Genomic DNA, 6,178 nt, shown 5'->3' with positions numbered 1-6,178 from the left:
GAGTCATGGATTTCGACTCATTTCTGGTTTAATATTCATAGTTTTAGTGTCATCAATGCGTACTTTATGCTCTAAACTAATGTTAAAATGCTAATTTGCAGCAATGAAGGCAAAAGAGCAAGGAAATGACATTATCGGGCAAAAAGGAGCGGAAAAGCTGAAAAAAAGTTGAAGAAAAGCAAGGCTGGGGATCGCCAAGACCACTCGGCAAACCGCCGAATGGTTCTGCAGCTCACCAAAAGTTCTAGAGGCCAGCCTTGGAAAAATGCCATCTCGATAATGAAAATTACAACTCGGGGAAGCGCCGAATGGATCAACGATCGCCTAAAGTTACAGTTTGGAAGTGATAAAAGGGAAAGCCAAGACGGTGATGGAAAAGCACACTCGACGCATTACCGACTTGTTCATCGACACACGACTAACTCCACTGATTTGTTATGAAGCTGAAAATCTGGAAGAGTATAAATGCGATTATTAAAATATGAAAAAAAAGTTCTTCCAGTTCCAAAAGTTCCTACACATTCTAACTTTGTTTTTATTTATTTATATAAAACCCTGTTTTTAGTAGTTTTTGAGTAGAATTTTGAGTTGGGTTTTGATTTTGAACTGATTCCAAGTATTGTGAAGACTTGATATTTGTTATCCAACTTATGGAGAACATAGTTGGTAACATTTTATTGTTTTTTATGATGTGTGGCTAAAACCCCCATTCTTAGGGGTGTGATTATGTGATTAAATGTTCTAATTAGCGTATGAGTGTTAATATTTACTTATTTAAATGTTAATTTGAAGAGGGTTTGATTGATAGCTGTGTTTTAATTTATGAATTGTAGTTCCAAATGCAATTCTAACTTAGTATTCTAGGTTTGCTTGAGAAAGAGGTTTTAGAATTACAACTATCAAATGATGATTGTAGTGATTGGGTTATTGTTGATTCAACTTGAGAAAGTGAATCTAAATTCGATCCTAGCAATCTAGCTTGAGAGAGTAGATTAATTGAAATTTTTGGCTGTTCATATTGTTATGCTTGTCGAGGTTCAAGAGAACTCGCTTGATTCATGGTAGTTGATCGAGAGATGGCTATTACATCTAAAGCCTAGCCTACTCACTAAGATTCAACGTCTTTTAGTAGATAATAACCACCCATATAGCGAAATTGGCATTTAATCGATTACATCCCTAAGGATCCCCTTCTATTTGATTACTACCCTGTTTTCGTAGTTGTTAATTGCTCACTCTAATCCCCCCGTTTGACAGTAGTTGTCAACCCTTGAAATTTACTTTAAATTGTTTCGATAATGTTTACTTCTACAAACGACTAGAACACGCGTTTTACTTCGTAATTGAATTCTCTACCTTATCACTTCATGTGAGATCGACCCCAACTCTTCGTTGGGTTTATACTTGATTGTGACCGCCTACACTTAGAATTGGATGAAGTGTAGTTGAGTATTATCGGCGTTTTATGAATTCAAGGATGAGCTACTTCTTACGGGATATCGTGAATTCATCTTTTACTCTTAATCATCTGTTCGGACTTAAACTCTAAGTTCTTTGATTTTGGGTTTACATCTCCATATTCTAAACTACGTAGAATTTTGATACACACCTTTTAGGTCCTAGGAGAGTTATTTTTCACAAGGGTGTTTGACAATGATTTCTCAATTATGAAACTTAATTCTATTGCTTAAACTATTAATTTAGTGTAATGACTCAGAAGGTCATTTTTAGAATTTTTTCATAAAATTACTGTTTTACCTCTCTCGAGGGTTGCCAGAGTCATTTCTAGTTGGTTTGTGAAATTGATTTCAAGTTTTGAGTAAAAAGTTGTGACTTGTGGAATTTTAGAGTTTTGAAAAACTTAAGTTATCAAAAAAAGTAGTTTTTGGTGTCTTTTGAAGTTTCGAGTCTTGGAATGGAGTTTTGTCGATTTTGATCAGTCTTATAATATGGAAATTTGTCTAAGAGAGTCATCGATTTCAGATCCAGAGTCATTTCATGGATTTGAGGTCCTAAGTTGGAAATTATTGAGATTTTAGCCTGTGAGTTGACTTTGGTGAACATTCAAGGTTCGGATGTTCAGATTGGATTTCCGATGGTTCTGTTGGATTTGGGGAATGATTGTAGGCCTAGGGGGGTCTTGGTTGAATTTTTAAAGGTCCTGAGCTTGATTTAACCTTTTTAGGCATTATATTTGTTTATTGTGACTTTCATGGTTTTCGGATGAAGGAAACCCTAGATTCATACTTTGATGATTCTAATAAGTTCGGAGCGTCAAGTTTGGTCGAGTAGCATGTCTAATTTGTGTGTGAGGGGTTTTGAATTAATCCCGAATATCATTTTTGTGAATTTTTTGCCTTATGTGATTTTCTATTGCTGGTGTCTTATGATCGTTGCATTCGTGGAGGGACTCCCGCATTCGCGGAGGGTTAGAGGTTTTACCACTGCATTCATGAAAGGTCAGGATTGCTGACCTCCACATTTGCGGGGGAGCTCCTGCTTTCACGGAGCATTTAATTGACTAGGGTTCAAGGAGGACTCCAGTGTCTTATTTGACAAAGTTGGGATTTCTACCAAATCTCCACCATTTTGAGTTTTCAAGCTCGGTATGGTGATTTCAAAGTGGATTTTCAAGAAACTTTGATTGGGTAACAAATTTAAACTCCCCTCCATTGTTATTCTTTGATTATTGCAAGATTATATCACCTAAATTACTATTTTGAATTCAAACTTTGGGTTTTTTTCTTCTTCAAGAACTTGAGTTTTAAGAAGCATTAATGATTTTGGGTGAAATACAACTCCTTTTTTGAAATGGTTTTCACTAATGGATTCCAAATGCTTTGGGTAACATATCTAATTAACAATTTTTGATCCAAACCTTATTTTTGGAATCGAGTTTTTGAGTCGATTTAACCCTTTTTTTCAAATTGCTTGATATCGGTGTTGTTAGTTTCGAAATCTCATTGTGAATACTTATTTGACTAGATTGTCTTGATTTGGTTATCGTTCGAAAAGGAAAATATCAAGTCTCAGATTGATTTTGATTGATTAAGACAAGTGAACTTCTAAACCTTGTTAGAGTTTGTAGAATTTAGAATCCTCCTTGTTGTTATGTTGGAGAGTAATGAGAATGAGGTGATGAGGTTAATTTCTCAAATTGAATAACCTTAATGATAGAAAGATAATTAATGAAAAAGACAACGTGTTGATAATGCTGTATTGAATAGTGTGAATTGCCTTGAGTGTTGATATTAAATTAGTGGTTGATAAAATGCTTGATAGTGTTGTTGTGGATGAGAATTACTTGAATTTTTCATTTTCTCATTATTGTATGAACATGCCTATTTGGATCGGTTTTGGAATACTATAATGAGATGCAGTGTAATTATGTCGAGGTCAGTTTCGACAAGTGTTTTGATACTAAGGTCTATTTTGGTAGGTGTTATTGATATCGATGTCTATTTTGGTAGGTGGTATTGATGCCAAGGTCTGTTCCGACAAGTGATATTGAGGCCGAGGTTGCTTCTAACAGATACATGGATCTTGGGTGTTCCCCACGGATCTCAATTCGAGAATGGTGATTGATGAATTTAGTTATTGTGATTAATGAATTTGATACTTGTGATTGATGAACTTGATTATTGTGATTAATGAACTTGATACTTGTGATTGATGAACTTGACTATTGTGATTGATAAATTTGATACTTGTGATTTGATGAATTGTAACTATTGGACTATGATTATGAAATCTTGTGAATTGTATATTGTGAACTGCTGGGTTGGGTTTTGTAGTTGTGGTGGTTCGGTTGGAATGAAAGAAGTTCTCATATTCTAGTTTAGCTTTACCTCATGTTTGGTAGGTTGGTTCTGAGCACTGTATTCTTTGGTACTCACTCTTTTCTTCTATATTTGTCTAGGTCACGAGCTCGGATCCGCGTGATTGTTTTTCTTCTTTCTTCTTCCGAGGCTTATTGAGACGAATTAAGAGGTAGCTGCTTGTCATCTTGGAGGTCCATCTTGTTCCTTATTTATGTTTTTGTTCTATTCTAGAAACAAAGACGTTGAGACTTATTTTTTATCTTTCAAATTTATTATATTACACTAGTGGCTTGTACACATGTCAACTAGGTTTTGGCGGAATATTTTGAGAATGACTAAGTTTTTTCGCACTTACGTTATTGATAGTTTATTTTCTGCATTTCTTTCACATTATTTGGGTGTTAGGTTGACTTGTCTTTGTGGGATAAGATGAGTGTCATCATGCCCATCTTTGAGTCGTAACAAATGGTATTAGAGCCTTAGGTTCATAGGTCTCACGTGTGTACAAGCTAAGTCTAAATAGAGTCTCGAGGATCGGTACAAAGACATCTGTACTTATCTTCAAGATGATATAAAGATTGTTAGGAAACTTTTTTTATTCATTCTTTCTTATAAAGAGTGGTTACCTTCGCTAGTACTGAGTTGCCACGTGTCTTTTTGACAGATGGCGAGGAGCCGAGCTTCTATTTCCACTAGTAGAGGGAAAGCAGTCCCCAAGACAAGTGTTGAGACCCCAGCTAGGGGGAACATGTCATACTCGTGGAGTGACACCAACTAGAGACTGTGCCTGTGGAGCGGCACCATCTAGAGGCCGTGCTAGAAAGGTCTCCCTAGAGCCACAAATTGAGATTGGAGAGGACTAGATTCCTCTTGAGTATATAGTAGCTCCTTTGTTTTAAGATACATTGTTGAGGATGCTGAGTTTTTTAAAGAGCTTTTCTTAGGGTCTTGATACGGCAGGCACACCACAGGGTTCTCAAACGAAAGGTAGGGGCTTAGACCCTAGAGAAGCGTCAGGCTAAAGTTATTCAACCACCAGTGGGTCTCGCACTAGCAATCAGAGTATAGTTTATTCCTGAGGTAGTCCTGGTAATGGATAATCAACTTATATATGAGAGGTTTCAGAAGATGAAACCACCTCAATTTATGGTAGGAAGAGTCTGACCACGATGCCTGGAGTTACATCATAAAAGGATATAGCACAAAAAAATGTATGCGTGAAATGTATTGAGTAAGTAAGGGACACTAGCATACATAAAAATGGCCTAATCAAGGAAGGGAAATAAGATTTCCAAGATCATATACATAGTGAAGGAATTGAAGAGAAAATAGTTGGAGTCCATAAGTATCATTTGAATTCTTCATTCAAAAGTGCGTGCACACACATACACATACACACGCACGCGTGCACGCGCGTACACACAGAACACACACACACATACACATACACATGCACGCGTGCACATGCACACACACAGAGAGCGCACACACATACACATACACATGCACGCGCGCGCACACATATATATATATATAGAGTTGCGTCTAATTCATTATCCTTACATTAAAATATACATAAAATAACATACTTAACATGAACCATACAAAATTAAGAACATACCGTAAAAAAGTGCATAAATTGAAGAGTTTTTTTTATAAACGACATACACTTGTGAGCTCATGATGTCCAACTTATAATCCAGTTAGAAGGGATACCCAATACCTTTCCAGAGTACGGAACCTATCAATCAATGTGGATCCACTAACCTGAGCCTCTCAGGGCTAAATGGAGTTGTCTGAAAAAGCGGTATACTCAAATACTACGGTGGCACATAATTATGTGACTTAAATTTTCTAAATTTGCATCCTCTTGGTGCTAAGTAATCCTCCCAATATATATATACACACACAAATTTATTAACTCTGACAATTATAAATAATATCCATCTATCTGAATTATATATAAGACTAATGTCATGACCCCCATGCTCTGGTGCAAGTGAAAGAAGTCCGAGAGAGAACAGGCTTTGCACCATCAACACATGAGAGGGATTTTTAGTAGAGTTCAAGAAGGCTTTCTTCCCCAACAACGTCATCTATGAGGCAAAGCACAAGTTTAGGGAGTTGAAGTAGACATGCAACATACAAGCATATGTGAAGAAGTTCACCACCCCCACACTTTAGATTTCCAACCTCATAGATGAAGATATGTTGTTCCAGTTTATGGATGGGCTACAAAATTGGGTTAGAATGGAGTTGAAGCGTTGACAGGTTAGGATTAATATTGATGAAGCCATCACGTTGGCGAAGCTTTGATAAACTTTAAGCATGAAAAAAAAAGAGGAGATATAGGTAGT

The sequence above is a fragment of the Solanum stenotomum genome, chromosome 7 (assembly GCF_019186545.1).
Source record: "Solanum stenotomum isolate F172 chromosome 7, ASM1918654v1, whole genome shotgun sequence".
In the NCBI taxonomy this organism is placed as follows: Eukaryota; Viridiplantae; Streptophyta; class Magnoliopsida; order Solanales; family Solanaceae; genus Solanum; species Solanum stenotomum.
This window is presented reverse-complemented; position numbering follows the sequence as displayed.